Source organism: Podarcis filfolensis (assembly GCF_964270895.1).
Source record: "Podarcis filfolensis genome assembly, chromosome: 8".
NCBI lineage: Eukaryota > Metazoa > Chordata > Lepidosauria > Squamata > Lacertidae > Podarcis > Podarcis filfolensis.
The window spans coordinates 87,528,443-87,546,971 of record NC_139611.1 but is presented as its reverse complement, the minus strand read 5'-3'; the positions used below and the strand labels follow the sequence as shown (position 1 = coordinate 87,546,971).

The 18,529-nt window shown below is 48.6% G+C and overlaps 1 protein-coding gene across 1 annotated transcript in view; it reads right to left on the bottom strand.

Moving 5' to 3' along the window:
- The window catches only part of LOC310768651 (leucine-rich repeat and fibronectin type III domain-containing protein 1-like protein), a 68,050-nt gene extending 56,011 nt beyond the window's left edge, over positions 1–12,039 (bottom strand). Inside the window, exon 1 of the mRNA XM_083627217.1 lies at positions 10,689–12,039. The gene's annotated coding sequence lies outside the window, so the exon portion shown is untranslated. The remainder of the gene's footprint in view (positions 1–10,688) is intronic.
- Between the last annotated feature and the right edge of the window lie 6,490 nt (positions 12,040–18,529).

The window sequence follows — 18,529 nt, the reverse complement described above, 5'->3', positions numbered from 1 at the left end:
CGGACATCAAGAATCACAAGACAGAGAAACCAGTAGGAGAACACTTCAATCTCCCAGGACATTCTATACAAGATCTCAAAGTAGCTGTATTACTACAAAGGAATTTCAGAAATAGACTGGAAAGAGAAGCTGCTGAATTGCAACTCATTACCAAACTTAAAACCATGGAGAGACCTGGTCTGAACAAAGACATTGGATTCTTATCTCATTATACATGACAAAGCCATTTTTCACCTTCTCACCCCTTGCTTTTTCCTGTAAGACCTATTACAGTCGTTAAGAGTCGTCAACAGGCTCATCACAGCTATCTGCCAATCACCCATTCCCACCACCCTTCTGAGTAATACCCCTCCCCACCTTCTCACTATATAGAAGGATCTGGCAACTTCTGTTTCAGTGTATCTGAAGAAGTGTGCATGCACACGAAAGCTCATACCAAGAACTAACTTAGTTGGTCTTTAAGGTGCTACTGGAAGGAAAAAAAATTTTTTTGTTTTGATTATAGAATCATAGGAAGGGGTCCCAAAAGCCTCAGTCTGCTCTTTTCCAGGCTAAACATACCCATCTCCTTCAACCGCTCCTCATAAGGCTTGGTTTCTGGACCCTTGATCATCTTAGTTTCTCTCCTCTGCACACGTTCCAACTTATCAACCTCCTTATATTGGGGTGCCCAGAATTGGACACAGAACTCCAAGTATGGTCTGACCAAGGCAGAATAGAGTGGGACTATTACACTGTGGGTTAAACCACAGAACCTCTTGGGCTTGCTGATCAGAAGGTCGGTGGTTCAAATCCCCGTGACGGGGTGAGCTCCCGTTGCTCGGTCCCTGCTCCTGCCAACCTAGCAGTTCGAAGGCACATCAAAGTGCAAATAGATAAATAGGTACCACTCAGGCGGGAAGGTAAATGGCGTTTCTGTGCGCTGCTCTGGTTCGCCAGAAGCGGCTTAGTCCTGCTGGCCACATGACCCGGAAGCTGTACGCCGGCTCCCTCGGCCAGTAAAGCGAGATGAGCACTGCAACCCCAGAGTCGGTCACAACTGGACCTAATGGTCAGGGGTCCCTTTACCTTTTATTACTTCCCTTGACCTGGACACTAGACTTCGCTTGATGTAGCCTCAAATAACATTAGATATTTTTATTTTTGCTGCAGCTGCATCACACTCTTGACACATATTAAGCTTGTGGTCTCCTCAGACCCCTAGATCCTTTTCACATGTACTACTGGGAAACCAGGTGTCCCCCATCTTATATTGGTGCAGCTGGTTCTTCCTGCCTAAGTTCAGAACCTGACATTTGTCCCTATTGAAATTCATTCTATCAGCCACCGGGATGAAATTTACGGCATGTAATGCCTTAAGAGAAAATATTATGAAAATGATATATAGGTGGTACATAACCCCAGTCAAGCTTGCAAAGATTTACCATTTGCCTGATAATAAATGTTGGAAATGTAAAGAAACTGAAGGTACATTTTTTCATCTTTGGTGGACTTGCCCGAAGATTAAGGCATTCTGGGAAATGATCTATAATGAACTTAAAAAGGTATTTAAATATACTTTCCCCAAGAAACCAGAGGCCTTTCTCTTGGGTATTGTCGGCCAAGGGGTGTTAAAGACGGATATAACTTTCTTTATGTATGCTACAACAGCAGCTAGAATACTCATTGCGAAGTACTGGAAGACGCAAGAGCTACCCACACTGGAAGAATGGCAGATGAAGGTGATAGACTACATGGGTTTGGCAGAAATGACGAGCAGAATCCGAAACCAGGGAAGAGAAGCAGCGCAAGAAGAATGGAAAAAATTCAAGGACTATTTAAAGAAATATCACAAAGTTAACGAAAGTTAGAATGATGTTGGACTGGAAAGTAAATGGTTACTATTAGCAATGGTTAAGACAAGGAGAATAAGGAAGATTAGTTTAAATCTAAATCAAAATAAGGGAAGATTTGCTGAGTAATCGATAAGAATTTGGAATACAGAAAAGGGAGGCATGAGGAAGTCGGGGAAGAAAGGTATAAGAAATTAGGATATGAAATGGTACATGTTTTTTTTGTTTTGTTTTTGTCTTTGTATGTTTATGTTTATGTATGTTATGTTTATATGGAAAAAATTCTTGAATAAAAATATTATAAAAAAAAAAAAAGAAATTCATTCTATCAGTTTGGGCCCAGTACTCCAATCTGTTACGGTCATTTTGAAGAGTGTTTCTGTCTTCTGTGGCATTAGCTACCCCTCCCAGTTTGGTGTCACCTGCAAATTTGATGAGCATCCCCTCAATTCCTTCATCCAAGTCATTTATAAAGACGTTGAACAACAACAGGCCCAGGACAGAACCCTGCAGCTCCCCACTGGTCACTTTTTCCAGGAAAACAAGAAACCGTTAATGAGTATTATTTGGGTTTGGCCAGTCAACCAGCTACAAAACCACTTAAGAGTTACCTCATTCAACCCACATTTTACCAGCTTCCTCGTGAGAAAATCATGGGGCACTTTGTCAAAAGCCTTACTGAAATCAAGATACACTATGTCCACAGCATTTCCCTGATCCACCAAGCTTGTGACTATCAAAATAAAAGAAATGAGATTCGTCTGGCATGACTTGTTTTCGATAAAAACCCATGCTGGGTCTTAATAATCACAGCTCCTTTCCGAAATGTTCAAAGACTCACTGTTTAATTATCCATTCTAGGACCTTTTATGGTGCTGGAGGAGACTCTTGAGAGTCCCATGGACTGCAAGAAGATCAAACCTCTCCATTCTGAAGGAAATCAGCCCTGAGTGCTCACTGAAAGGACAGATCCTGAAGCCGAGGCTCCAAGACTCTGGCCACCTCATGAGAAGAGAAGACTCCCTGGAAAAGACCCTGATGTTGGGAAAGATGGAGGGCACAAGGAGAAGGGGAGGACAGAGGACGAGATGGTGGGACAGTGTTCTCGAAGCTACCAGCCTGAGCTGACCAAACTGCTGGAGGCAGTGGAAGATAGGAGTGCCTGGCGTGCTCTGGTCCAGGGGGTCACGAAGAGGAGGACACGGCTAAACGACTAAACAACAACAACAAAAAGGACCTTTTCTGGTATTGACACCAAGCTGACAAGTCAGTAGTTACCTGGGTCTCCTTTTTCCCCCCTTTTGAAGATGGGGACAACATTTACCTGCCTCCAGTCTGCAGGGACCTCATGTATTCCCCAAGAATTCTCATATATTATACACAGAGACTCCGAGATTATATCTGCAAGCTTCTTTATTACCCATGGGTGCAGCTCATCAGACCCTGGTGATTTGAATTCACTTAAAGCAGTTTGGTAGTAACCAATAGGAGGGAGAAAGTCTTTCTTAAGACAGGAACACGTAGCTTCCCAAGGAAGCTGAATGCTGGAAGATTTGAGCCCGATAAAGGGAAATCCTCCACACAGCTGAACCTAGATGGCTTTAAAAGGGAATTAGACAAATTCAGGGAGGAGGAGAGGGCTATTGTTGGCTACCAACCATAATGACTATACCTTGCTTCTACTGTCAGAGGCAGAAATACTTCTTAAGATCAGCAGCTGGAAACAGCTGGGGGGAGAGGAGAGACTGCAATGCTGGACTAGGTGGCCTTCTTCCCTGATCCAGCATGCTCTTCTTATGTCTTTATTCAACATGCCCCCTGTTGCTGTCATTTAGTTGTGTCCGCCTCTTTGTGACCCCAAGGACCAGAGCACGCCAGGCATTCCTGTCTTCCACTGCCTCCCGCAGTTTGGTCAAACTCACGTTTGTAGCTTTGAGAACACTGTCCCACCATCTCGTCCTCTGTCGTCCCCTTCTCCTTGTGCCCTCCATCTTTCCCCACATCAGGGTCTTTTCCAGGGAGTCTTCTCTTCTCATGAGGTGGCCAAAGTCTTGGAGCCTCAGCTTCAGGATCTGTCCTTCCAGTGAGCACTCAGGGCTAATTCCCTTAAGAATGGATGCGTTTGATCTTCTTGCAGTCCATGGGACTCTCAAGAGTCTCCTCCAGCACCATAATTCAAAAGCATCAATTCTTCGGCAATCAGCCTTCTTTATGCTCCAGCTCTCACTTCCATACATCACTACTGGAAAAACCAGAGCTTTAACTATACGGAAAAGAAGACTCCCTGGAAAAGACCCTGATATTGGGAAAGATGGAGGGCACAAGGAGAAGGGGACGACAGAGGATGAGATGCTGTCTAGGTTTGTCATCACTTTTCTCCCAAGAAGCAGGCCTCTTTTAATTTCGTGACTGCTGTCACCTTCTGCAGTGGTCATGGAGCCCAAGAAAGTAAAATCTCTCACTGCCTCCATTTCTTCATGTAACCGATCACATTCGGAGGTCTGGCTGTCGCTTTCTGGAGAAGCTGGAGCTCCTGAACACTTTTCAAAGACAGCCCACCTCCGAGCATGTTGTAGTAGCCCAACCGGGAGCTAACTAAGGCATGCGTCACCATGGCCAGATCCAACATCTGCTCGGGTGGGCGGGCAGGCAGGGGGCAAGCCCTATGAACGTGGTGCTTTGGCGCACCTGGGACCAAACGCCAACCCACGTCGAGGGCACCCCATTGAGCCAGGCCAAGGCTGGGGCCCATCGTGGAGGGAGAGAGCTGAGTCAATTGGCATTAAGGCCCACTGTTCTCCTCCTCCTCCTCCCCTGGTAGCAAATTGCTTTTGCCAGGATTCCAGCGCTTCTTTGGGAGGCTGGAAGCCTGCCCTTTCCCCCGCCCGCACCCCCCACCTGCTGTCATTAATTTCAGAGCCAATAGGCAACATTATGAGCAATGCCTCCAGCTACAGACGGCCTGTTCTGATGACTCGAGCCTTGCGGGCAAAAGCGAGATGAGGGGAGGCTGAAGGGGGGGGATGACACACAATTAGGTTCAGAATTAGGGCACAGCCCTCCTTGCTTTTTTTTTGCACTTTAGGCCTCCTCCTCCTCCTCCTATTTGGGAGCTGTGAGGGATTAAAGGCCACCTGACCAATCATAGAATTCTAGACGTGGAAATGTTGCAGGAATTTATGTCTAGGTTGGGGTGGGTTGCTCCTCCAGCAGATATCATCCACATGCAGCCCACTACCGAAACCAGCACAATCGCTTTTGTGATTTGTCCCCACAAAACACTTCATCACAGTTTCTTCCTATCTATTCCAAGGGCCTTTGCTGCACGATACCAAATGTAGGAATTCACTGATAAATGCATCTATGTACTGGCTCACTGGAAAACTTCAGAAATTCATATATACATGTGAGCTCAGCTCCTCAGCAGCCCCTCTGCCTGAGTGATAATCCCTGGCATCCTGATACCTGAGTGCCAGACAGGTAGCCATTCCGGAAAGAACAAACCCAGATGAAGACAAAAGGGTGTGATGAACTTGGCTGGGAAACAGGGAAATGTAAAGATCTCTTTTGCTTCACTTGGTGGGTGTTTGGTGGAGGGCAAGGGGAACCATGGGGCAGGGTCCAGGATGCTCAGATTACTGCCACCAGACCTCCCCTTTCATGATGTATGAGTGATGTAGTTTTGGGGGGTGTAACATTGGGATTAGCAGCTAATAAAAGTTTGTGTTCTCTTTTGTTAGGGGCTTCCATCTTGTTCCACCTGGTGGCAGGTGGGAGTCCTGTTGCGACAGTCTTCAATCAAGACCAAGCCTCCTGGCTGCTGTTTTGCTCTGGTATTCCAGGCTGGTGTCCTTGTTTTTTTGTCCAAGGGAGCCCTCAGAATTCTCCATTAACAGAAAAAAACACCCAAAGGTCATCTAGCCCAACCCGCTGCAATGCAGGGGGCGTTTGGATGGGGCATTTGGAGCAGGGGCTCCTCCAGATGGCCGGTTTATTGAGAATTTGTCCTGATTTCCTTGCACCATGTCCAGCCTTCATGATTCATTTTTTCTAATTTAATCATATAATTGAAGAGGTGGAAAGGGTCTCCTAGGGGTCATCTACTCCAACCCCCTGCAATGCAGGATTCACAGCGAATGCATCCCTGGCAAGCGGCTATCTAGCCTCCAATGAAAGAGATTACACCAACTTCCTAAGGGATCTGTTCCCCTCTCAGACGGCTCTTGCTCTCAGAAAGTAACTCCTAATGTTTAGTTGGGATAATCATCATCATCATCATCATCATCATCCCATCTGGCTGGATTTCCCCAGCCACCCTGGGCGGCTCCCAACAGATTAAAAACAGAATAAAACATCAAATATTAAAAGCTTCCCTAAACAGGGCTGCCTTCAGATTTCTTCTAAAAGTCAGATAGTTGTTTTCCTTTACATCTGGTGGGAGGGAGTTCCACAGGGCAGAGGGGTTACCAAATGCATGACTGAGTTGAAGGTTGGGGCTCCGAGGTCGAATCTAGGTGGCACCCTCCAGCTGCTACTAAACTACAATTCCCATCAGCCCCAGCGTGCACGGCCAGTCGCCATGAGAGTTGTAGTTTGGCAACAGCCAGAGGGCCAAAAGTTCACTGTGCCCTATCTAATCCAACCTCCCTCTCCCCCCAAAACTCTTTGGGGGCCTCAGAGAGTAGATGCGAATTTAATTGGTTATTACTGACAATTGTCAGTTTATCTACCCAGGGCAGCTGTTGAGAACGTAGATTTGAAGCGAATCGTTTTGCCTGCCTCCTTTAAAATTTTATGCGCCAGATGTCAAGGCCTGTTGGTGAATATTTAGTTTGCCACTTTTGATGTACGGTTGGCTGATAACTTCAGAAGCGCTGACCTTAACGTGCCCTTCATTTATTTTTATTTTATTTGTACAGGTTTGCTGTGTTTTCTAAGGTTGCATTAAGCAACTGATGAAGACCTCATGCGAAAGGAAGCTGGTTTGGCTCACGGTGAAACACCTTGCGTAAAATGCGGCCTATATCAGATCTGTTAACAGGGTGCTTGAATAAATTGTTGTTGTTTAGTCGTTTAGTCCTGTCCGACTCTTCGTGACCCCCTGGACCAGAGCACGCCAGGCACTCCTGTCTTCCACTGCCTCCCGCAGTTTGGTCAAACTCATGCTGGTCGCTTTGAGAACACTGTCCCACCATCTCGTCCTCCATCGTCCCCTTCTCCTTGTGCCCTCCATCTTTCCCAACATCAGGGTCTTTTCCAGGGAGTCTTCTCTTCTCATGAGGTGGCCAAAGTACTGGAGCCTCAGCTTCAGGATCTGTCCTTCCAGTGAGCACTCAGGGCTGATTTCCTTAAGAATGGAGAGGTTTGATCTTCTTGCAGTCCATGGGACTCTCAAGAGTCTCCTCCAGCACCGTAATTCATAAAGATAAAGAGTTCATAACAGAACTCTTTATTGCAGCAGAATATATATATATATATATATATATATATATATATATATATATATATATATGCTTGAATAAATATATGATATTTATTCTGCTGCAATAAGTTCTGTATTCTCTCTGCATTTTTATCTTTCATTGATGTGGTAACTCGAGCAAGTAAGCCAAACTGCAAGGCGGCGGGGGGGGGGGGGAATAAAGCACGACTCTCTTTTTGGGTCTGTTGTGCAAAATGAGGCACAGAGCTTCTTCAGAGCTCCGCTGAGGAAAACAACTTGCGGGTTACTGAATCCATAATGCATACGCTACCCTCGGATTTCTGCTCAGAGAAAGTCCAGATTCGCTCCGCTCCAACTAATTTATGCAGAACAGCTTTAATTTACATGACGTATTAATATTGCAAGGCTTTGGGCTTGCTTGTTTGTTTGTTGCAGAATTTATTTAGCTCACATTAGCAAGTGAAACAAGGGCATGGGACAAGGGGGGGGGCAGGAGAAGCAAACACACACCCAAAAAAGAGGGTCAGGGAAGGGTTCAAAATGTCCCACCCCTTTACCACTTGAATGTTTCTGCCTGCCTCTTGCAGAATGACTATTTCTGGTGCAGAGTCAAAATGGGGGCTGGGGGGACACAAACACTTTGGGGGAAAGTTCACATGTTCTGCGAAAAAAGTTCCAAGTCCGTGCTCAGTGCGGACCCCTAAACTTCTTTCCGCCTTTCTTGAGGACTAGAGACTTGAGAAAGGAAATGAAAGAGAAACAAATGGATATTCCCTATCCACTCCATGGGTAGCCAACCCTTTGGATATTCTGGACTACAATTCCCATCATCTTGTGGCTAATTGTCAGGGTGATGGGAGCCCCCCACAACATCTGGAGAGGATCGCCGCTGGATACCCCAGATTCCCAACTTGAGGTGTGCTGAAGCCCAGAACGAAGGTGTTTGGATTGTGTCCCTATACAAATGCTTCTCATACTTGGTTCTCTGGCTTTTTTTGGACTACAACTCCCATCATCCCTAGTTGCAAGAGCAGTGGTCAGGGATGATGGGAATTGTAGTCCCTAAACAGCTGGAGAAACCAAGTTTGGGAAACACTGCCCTATAACCTCTTGTCCCCATCAGAGGAAAGAACCAGCCAGCCTCTTCTCTTAACCCATCGTTTGCCAACCTGGCACCCTCCAGATGTGCGCTACAACTCCCAGCAGTTTACAGGAGTTGTTGCCCAGAACATCTGGATGGCACCAGATTAGCAAAGCCTGCCTTAAACTAGCTGCTCAACAGCGTACATTCCCAAAATACTTACAGCCCAAGATTCTTGCCCTCTGCTTGTAGGAAATTTGGGATTGGGGATGGAAATTGCAAGCCCCTTCGCCCTGGCTTTAGACACTTGGGGTGTATATTTTTAGGACCCGCCTGATTTTTGTGATTGCAAGTTTATTATTATTTATTTGTTGGTTGCATTCATATCCCTTTTTTCTCCCATGAGTTCAAGGTGATGTAATATATGGTTCTCCTCTTTATTTAACAACAGTGGCGTAGCGTGGGTTGTCAGCACCCGGGGCAAGGCAAGTAATTTGCACCCCCTAACCCGTGGATTTGCGCCCCCTAACCCGTGGATTTGCGCCCCCTAACCCATGGATTTGCGCACCCTAACCCTAACCCCCAGATGTTGCGCCCGGTGCGGCCGGCCCCCCCTGCACCCCCCACGCTACGCCACTGTTTAACAACCCTGTGCAGGGGGGTCAGCTGAGAGGCAGTGATTGCACACACACACACACACACACACACACACACATGGTCACAGCCACTCATGTCTTGTGGGAGATTTGAACCCTGGTCTCCCAGCTCCTACTCCAACACGCTAACCACTACACCCCACAGTTTTAAACTGTTTTAAATATTGTGTTTTATCGTTGCAACCCATCCTGAGACTTTAGGATGAAGGGTGGGTTAATAATAATAATAATGCAAAAGTCACCAGGTCCCAAATGGCTGAAATTAAAAAAAATCAGTGTTTGTGGGAGAAACAGAGTTGGAGCCATCCAAACGAAGCTGCGAGATGGAAACCTGGGCTCAGGAACAGGGGGAAAAAACCCTTTCAGTCACTTGCCACACCTTATATCACACAGATATAGAGACTCCTGAAATCTCGTAAATTTCCTTAATCTCGCTTCATTGGCTCAGCTCTCCTAGCAACTCTGGCAAGAGTGGGCAGCGAATTTCGGGGTGCCAGGAAGGGCAAGGCGCAAACACATACACACGTCACTCCCACACTGCAAGGGTTTTGGGGGTTCACCCCACGCAGTGGGGGGGGCAGTGCAATTTCACAGTCCGGAGGAAGCGATGTTTTCCCTTCTAGCTTGTTTTAAAAGGGGGCAAAGCAACTTCTCTTTGGGAGCGAACGCTGGGCGAGGCAGCCACAAAAAGGGGAGATCATATTATTATGAATCACTGTGCGCTCCCATCTCCTCGCTCAAAGGGCTTTGAAGGAATGATCTCACAACAAAACCCAAGAGTTCAATAATTAAAACCCCCCATTTTACGGCGGGGGGGGGTGATCGCTAAAGCATCTTAATCACTCCTCTTTGTTAAGGAGACAGTCGCTGTAAAGCACTTGGGCATGCAAATTACACCCCATAGTAATCGATAGCAATATCATCCTCGGGAGCCAAGGGTTTGATGGCCATTTGGAGAGTTCTTATTTGTGTCTAATTTTCTTTTATTTTAATCTCCACTGATCCGTCTCCTTAGTGTGTGACACACACACCCATCGTGAAAGAGTAGATTAGAATAATTCTGTTTTTAATGAACAGGGCAGGAAGGCGGGGGGTGGACTACGAAAAGAAAATCAAGGGGACAGGAAGGGATGAGGTGGTATAGGACTTCCCCATCACTTCCCATGGCCCTTGCAAGGATAACTGAGCCGTGATGGGGAAAGGCACTCTGCACATGCTCTACTTCTTCTTCCTCATCTTCCAGATTTTTTTTTTAAATGGCCAAAGTCGGGCGAGGCCTCAGTAGGCACAGGAATTCAGTGGCAAAGCAAATGCACTCTGCACATGCTCAGAAAAACCACATTTATCTGGTTAAAATCCTGGTTCTTCCTCCAACTCCTCAAAAAATAAAAACCAAAAAGACCAAATCTATCACAAATCCACCCCCCAAAATGTTTCTAGCCGATAGACGCAACTGAGAGCTCTTTAGCAACATAGATTTCTATTTGGGCAAGGTTTTGTAAGACCCACAAGGCAGAGCATGCTACAAATATATTTTATTTTTATTTTTTTACAACATTGTCTCCAGAGCCAATACTCCACCCAGCTCCCTCGGGATCCCAGACAGGTCGCCTTCCGCCCCAAATCTGCGGAGGAGTCTCTGGGTGCCAAGAAGCCCCGACAGCCCAGCAACGTACCTTGCTCTGCAGCTCCAGGGACCCATAGGCGTTGGGGTTCACTCCCCACGGCGGCCGGTTCCTAGGGCAGCTGCTCCACCATCCATCCCAGTTCCTCCAAGTCCCTAGAACTGGGAGCCGGGCTCCCATCGGGGAAACCGATGTGCCCGTTCGGAGGAGAGCACTGCACCGCCAGGGACCCCAGGCAGCGCGCCCATTGGCACCCCGGTTGGCCAAAATCCCCTGCGATGAAATAAGATCTGTAGAGCTACAGAGCGGGGAGAGGGGAGCTCGAAGCCCACCGCGCCAGCCTCGCTGTCTTCTGCCAGGCTCTCGGTGCAAAAGATGGGCTGGAGGTCCCCAGGCAGCGGTCTTCTCGCTGCGCCAGGAGAGGTGCCCGTCGCTTCACATCCTGAAACGATGCTGTCCAGAACAAAGAGGAAAGCCCATCTCCTTCCTGCAAGATCTTCCTAGGTTCACCTTTCGGAAGCGATCCTCAAGCCCTGGGAGCCATCCGACGGAGGGATCCCTTCTGCTTTCCTTCAGCTGGTCTCCAATGAGGAAGATGGAGATGGGGGAAGGGATCTCTCTCTCTCTCTCTTTCTCTCGATCTCTCTCTCCCCCCACCAGGGCGTGGAGCTTGCAAAACTGCCCAGAGGTTTCTCTTCGCAAAGGCAGCGGCCATCCAGGGGACCCCCAGAAAACACCTTTTCCGCGTTAGATTAGCAGCCCCGGATAGCAGAGAAGATATACGCGCACGTTTAATGTATAATAAAATCAATCAGCGGCGACCACCATCTCTTCCGTCTGCAATCCCTCCGCGGCGGAGGACAAAGAGTTAATATTGCACGGGGTGCGCGTCCCCCGGGGGGCTCTCCTGTCCTCTGCCCCCTCCCCACAGCGCCGCTCCTCTATCGCCCTTGCAGATCTCTCTAGAAGCCAAAGAGGGCGGCTTGGGCGCTGCCGGGCAAAGGGACTGCTCCGTTGGGGGATGGGCGGCCCACGCCCACCGTGGGCATCGCAGCTTGGAGCGGGGTGGGGGGATACAGCGGCGAGCCCCTCTCCGCCGGGCGCTGCATGTGAAGAAAGCCCCCCGAGGAGGGAAGAGGAAAAAAAATCCCGGCGGTTCTAGGGCTCGAGGTCGGCGGGGCAAGAGCGGAGCATCCGCAGAGGATGGAGGATGCAGGTTGCCAGGCGATGGGTACCAGATGCGGGGGATGGAGAGAGGGATGCAGGGAGCGCGCCGGCAGGATGGCCCCGCCGAGGGCAGATGGAGAGGGCCGGAGCCGGCAGCCTGCAAGACCCGGCGCGGGCTCCCTGGCCCAGGATGCCCGGCGCCAGCAGCAGCGCCTTCAGGGAGCGCCTCCTTCTGGCTTGCGCCGGCGAACAAGCAGGGCGGCTTCTGGGCTCCGGACCAGGCACCGGGCGCCCCGCCCCGCCGGCTCTTAAAGGCGCAGAAGAAGCCCCACCCAGGTTAGGGGGCTAGCTGGCTTGCACGCTCACACGCACCCATCATTGGCACCCAGGGCAGGCTGGTTGCCGCGTTTCTTCTCTAAGGTCCCATACCCCTTCATGGATCGCTGCCTTGCCGTGGCGAAGGGTCTTGAATAACTCAGAGAAGCTATGAGCTCTGCCGTGCAGGGCCACCCAAGATGGACAGGTCATAGTGGAGAGTTTTGACCAAACCTGATCCACCTGGAGCAGGAACCAGCAAGCCACTCCAGTATCCCTGCCAAGAAAATTCCATGGACAATAAGGTCCATATAGTTAAAGCTATGGTTTTCCCAGTAGTGATGTATGGAAGTGACAGCTGGAGCATAAAGAAGGCTGATCGCCGAAGAATTGATGCTTTTGAATTATGGTGCTGGAGGAGACTCTTGAGAGTCCAATGGACTGCAAGAAGATCCAACCTCTCCATTCTGAAGGAAATCAGCCCTGAGTGCTCACTGGAAGGACAGATCCTGAAGCTGAGGCTCCAAGACTTTGGCCACCTCACGAGAAGAGAAGACTCCCTGGAAAAGACCCTGATGTTGGGAAAGATGGAGGGCACAAGGAGAAGGGGACAACAGAGGACGAGATGGTTGGACAATGTTCTCGAAGCTACCAGCATGAGTTTGACCAAACTGCGGGAGGCAGTGGAAGACAGGAGTGCCTGGTGTGCTCTGGTCCATGGGGTCACGAAGAGTCGGACACGACTAAACAACAACAACAAAGGTCCCAGAGCGGGTTATTTAAACGCAATGTTAGAATAATAGAATGGGAGGGACCTCTAGGGTCATCTAGTCCAACCCCCTGCAATGCAAGAATCTTAACACATGGTCTCCCATCCAACGTGAAACCAGAACGGACCCTGCTTAGCTTTGCAAATGGACCATAAGGAACAATTTAACTTACATAAGAACATGATATAAGTCGATAGATGGGCATCCTGGTCTCACAGCAGCCAACCGGACAGAGATACCTTTGAGCAGAACATGAGCACAAGAATCTGCAGCCATTGAAATATCTCACCTTTTTCTCCAAGGAGCTCAAGGTAGCAGGCATGGGTCTCCTCATTTAATCCCCACAACGACCCTCTTCTAACCTTCAAGGTCACCTCCGGAGAGTTTCATGGTCGAGTGGCGGGATTTGAACTCTGGCCTCACCCAGACCCTAGTCCAACACTTGAACCACTACACTGGCTCTTTCTATGCAAAAATTCACCCAGGGTAGGCTTGCCATTCCTGACATGTCTTGCTTTTCGGGTGTGAAAATGGCATCAGGAAGATTTTGCCAAATTGGCAAAATGTCCCCGGATGTATGTCAATGCAATGGAAAAAGCACCGGAAACAGCTTAAAACAGGGGTCAGCAAACTTTTCCAGCAGGGGGCCGTCCACTGTCCCTCAGACCCTGTGGGGGGCCGGACAATATTTTTTTTGGGGGGGGGGAGAACGAATTCCTATGCCCCACAAATAGCCCAGAGATGCATTTTAAATAAAAGGACACATTCTAATCATGTAAAAACACCAGGCAGGCCCCACAAATAACCCAGAGATTCATTTGAAATAAAAGGACACATTCTACTCATGTAAAAACACGCTGATTCCCGGACCGTCCACGGGCCGGATTTGGAAGGCAATTGGGCTGGATCTGCCCGCCCCCCCCCCGGGCCTTAGTTTGCCTACCCATGGCTTAAAATCACAATTTTTGGTGGAGGTCTCCCCCAAAAGGCTCAAAATTTTGGTGGTTTCCTAAAAGAAAAGAAAAGAAAAACCCAACAGCTTTCCATCTCTGCAATTCTATGATTCTAACTTTCAGCCCTGAGATGTGAGGTGTCCTCTCCCTGCCCGCTGCTCTACGGCAACAGATTTATAAGCAGCGTAGTTTCCCCAGCATCTCCTTCCAGAAATGCAGGTTGAGGCCTTTTCTGCCCGCCCTCCTGCTTTTCTTCCCAACGTGAAGGAACTCAGCCATGGCAGTAACCCAGTTTTTGGGTAGGTTTGGGGGAGTCAGCACTTCATGCCAGGATTAAGCCTGGCCGGCTGGCTCAGCAAAGATATTAATAGATCCTCTCCCTCCTGCCCCCCCCCCCGAGCTCCTGGCCGAAACCTGTATGTGGCACAGAAATGGGAAAGAGGGTGGTGGTTCTGTGTAGCTCAGAAGCTTGCTAGCATAAACACAATGGGTCCTATCTGAAGCATCCAATTTTATCTGGGCACTGAAACCTGCAACATCCTAAGGGCGTCATCATGTGGGGATGCAGAAATTGCAAAATGTTGAGTGCTCTCATAAGCACTGCTATGGGGGGGTCTGTCTTCTGCCTCCCCCTGCGCGGGAATATTCATCAGAATCAGGGATCGGCTTAGCTTAGCTCAGCAGGGAAGCAGGCTTCGCTTGCAGAAAGTCCCAGGAAAATTCCTTAATCGTGAAAAGGATCTCTGGGGTGGGAGCTCATAAGAAAATAAAAAGAGCGTGATGGATTAGACCATGGGTAGGCAAACTAAGGCCCGGGGGCCGGATCCGGCCCAATCACCTTCTCAGTCCGGCCTGCAGACGGTCCGGGAATCAGCGTGTTTTTACAAGAGTAGAATGTGTCCTTTTATTTAAAATGCATCTCTGGGTTATTTGTGGGGCATAGGAATTCATTCTTTCCCCCCCAAACAAATATAGTCCAGCCCCCCATAAGGTGTGAGGGACAGTGGACTGGCCCCCTGCTGGAAAAGTTTGCTGACCCCTGGATTAGACCAAGGCCCACCTAGTCTAGCATCCTCTTATCACTGTGGCTGCAGGGAACCAGAAAGCAGGATTCGAGCCCAAGAGCAACTCTACTCTGTGATTTCCTGCAGCCAGAATTCAGAAGCATCGCTGCCTCTGACCATGGAGGCAGAACAGAGCCATCCTGGCTAGGAGCCATCGATAGCCGTCACCACCGGTGAATTTTTTCTCCTCCTCCATGAAAGCCATCCAAGTTCATGGCCAACCAGCATTGTGGCAGTGAGTTCCATAGTTTAACTATGCTCTGTGTGAAGAAGTACTGGGAACTAACGACAGGAGAGCCAGTCTCCTGATAGCTGAGGACCTCTCTCTGTTGCTTGAAATGAGATGCCCAGCGCAGATTGCTTCTCCAGATGAGAGGAAGTCAATTTGCATCTGAGCTGAATGGGAGAAGCTGAGCAGAGAAGTTCTTGCAGGAAAGTTAGCAGGAACTGGGCAGGGGGTGTGTTTCGATATATTGCTCCCTGGGAAATCTGCTGCAAGAATGCTTCTTTGCTTCCAATACGCTCTGCATGCATATTGGGAAACAAAGAAAAAAATATCTATTTTTTTATCAAGCTCTCTTATTGTAAAGAAGCCAAATTCTGTATATCCAGGACAGATAAACGATAGGATTTCTTCACGCAGTGGATAGCTAAAGTGAGGGATTTCCTCCCACAGGAGACTGTGATGGACTCGGATGCTGGACTAAGTGGATTTAGGTTCTTATCCACCTTGCTATTCAGATCTGGGGACCATGTACCAGCATCCTTCATCTTGTCTCTGTGTTAATGAATTTTCCCTGCCATCTCAAGGAACAGGAAGTGGAGGAGAGTTTGCATATGGAACTCCCACTCAAAGCTGCAAATAAAGTTTTGTCTAATTTTTGCATTGGGGGAAAAAAAAGATTGCACAGCAAAGTGATGGTAACTGCAAGGCGATTGGGCCAGTGGTGAATGTGTTTGGTCTGAAGCTGCTGCCAGTTGGGGACACCTCCAGCGCTGCTTTGACCTGTGTCATTTAATAATAATAATAATAATAATAATAATAATAATAATTTATTATTTATACCCAGCCACTCTGGCCGGCTTCCAAAAATATATTAAAATACTGTAATACATCAAACATTAAAAGCTTCCCTAAACAGGGCTGCCTTCAGATGTCTTCTAAAAGTCTGGTAGTTGTTGTTCTCTTTGACATCTGGTGGGAGGGCGTTCCACAGGGCGGGTGCCACCACCGAGAAGGCCCTCTGCCTGGTTCCCTGTAACTTGGCTTCTCGCAGCGAGGGAACCGCCAGAAGGCCCTCGGAGCTGGACCTCAGTGTCCAGGCAGAACGATGGGGGGTGGAGACGCTTTTTTGGGTATACTGGGCCTTTGAGGCCCTTTAGGGCTTTCAAGGTCAGCACCAACACTTTGAATTGTGCTTGGAAACGTACTGGGAGCCAATGTAGGTCTTTCAAGACCAGTGTTATGTGGTCTCGGTGGCCGCTCCCAGTCACCAGTCTAGCTGCCGCGTTCTGGATTAGTTGTAGTTTCCAGGTCACCTTCAAAGGTAGCCCCAGGTAGAGCGCATTGCAGTACTCCAAGCGGGAGATAACCAGAGCATGCACCACTCTGGCAAGACAGTCTGTAGGCAGGGAGGGTCTCATCCTGCGTACCAGATGGAGCTGATAAACAGCTGCCCTGGACACAGATTTAACCTGTGCCTCCATGGATGGCTGTGAGTCCAAAATGACTCCCAGGCTGCGCACCTGGTCCTTCAGGGGCACAGTTACCCCATTCAGGACCAGGGAATCCTCTACACCCGCCCGCCTCCTGTCCCCCAAAAACAGTACTTCTGTCTTGTCAGGATTCAAACCCAATCTGTTAGCCGCCATCCATCCTTTAACAGAAAATTGCTCTTTCACACACACACACACACACACACACACACAACACACAACACACCCTCCACCACTCAAAACAAAAGCTGCCGCCCTGGTGAGTGTGGAATTTTACAGAGAAGAAAAAGCGGCAGATAAAAGCAGCCTTTGCCATTCACTGACAGTGTGGCATAGTGGTTAGAGCGCTGGACTGGAGACCCAGGAGACAGCAGACTCCGAATCACCACTCACCCGTAAAGCTCACCTTGGGCCAGTTAGCCAAACCTACCTCACAGGGATGTTGCGAAGCTCAAATGGGCAGGGAGATGACTGTGTGCCAGTATCTTGAGTTCCTCTTTGAGAAATGTAATAGATAGACTATATGGAACTTGCCAAACTGACCGGGAGACTCCGAGACCAGAGAGAAGAGACGGTGGAAGAAGACTGGAAGAAGTTTAAGGAATATTTGAAAAAAATATGTTAATATTTAAATCTTAGAATAGCTTTGGAAGTGGATATAGGCTGTAGGGTTAGAAGTAGAAGATAGGGTATTTTAAAATAGTATTATTTGTAAGTGATAAAACGTGAAGTTATTTTAAGTGTGATAAAAAAAAGATGGTTAGAAATTATGATATATGTAAACTGCTAAAGGGGACGCGGGTGGCGCTGTGGGTTAAACCACAGAGCCTAGGAATTGCCGATCGGAAGGTCAGCGGTTCGAATCCCCGCGATGGGGTGAGCTCCCGTTGCTCGGTCCCTGCTCCTGCCAACCTAGCAGTTCAAAAGCACGTCAAAGTGCAAGTAGATAAATAGGTACCACTCCGGCGGGAAGGTAAACGGCGTTTCTGTGCACTGCTCTGGTTCGCCAGAAGCGGCTTAGTCCTGCTGGCCACATGACCCGGAAGCTGTACGCCGGCTCCCTCGGCCAATAAAGCGAGATGAGCACCACAACCCCAGAGTCGGCCACGACTGGGGACCTAATGGACCTAATGCTAAAAGATGAAAATGAAAATCAGATAGGTGGGACTTGGGGAAGCCCACTTAATGTTTAGAAAAATAAGGATATGACAAGAATTTGTTTGTACTGTTTGTCTTTTCTGTTTGTCTTTTTTATTTGTGTTATAAAATGAATAAAAAAAATTGGGGGGGGGGGAATAGATGTAATAGATAAATATATACTACAACTCCCATCAGCCCTGGGACACCCCTCTCCTCTCTGCCTCCCAGCCTCCTCCTCTTCTCCCTCCTCCCCTCCCTTTTCTTAGCCAGGGAAATAATTGCTAAGTTCTAAAGAGATCTCCCTCCTTTTCCCCTTGCCCTCCCAATTTAATATCGGCAGCTGCACCAAGTTGGCCTCTGGGAGAGGAGTCCGTGAGAGGGATTAATAACCCAGCGTCCATAGCAAGGCACATGAGATGGGTTGTCTGGGAAATGTGGTGCATTGAGGGCAAGGGGTGGGGAGAGAGAGAGAGAGAAAAACAGAGGCTGCCTCCACGAGACCCAAATAATCCTGTATAAAGCATGTCTGATTAGGAAGCTCGGGGAGATGGGAATAATAGGCCTGTCAGTTGCTCTTAATAAAACAGGTACTCTGTGGGGGGAAATGTGCCTGTTCTGCGCAAGTTTCCGGCTAGTTAGTCCTGGGGCATTTGAGAGGCTTAACTTCGCAAGCGAGGGCTGCCGGCGTCCCAGGCTGACACACTTTCTGCCTCACAAGCTCCTCCGCTCCATTCTGCTCATGCGCTTTGTTCATGCTCAGATGCACC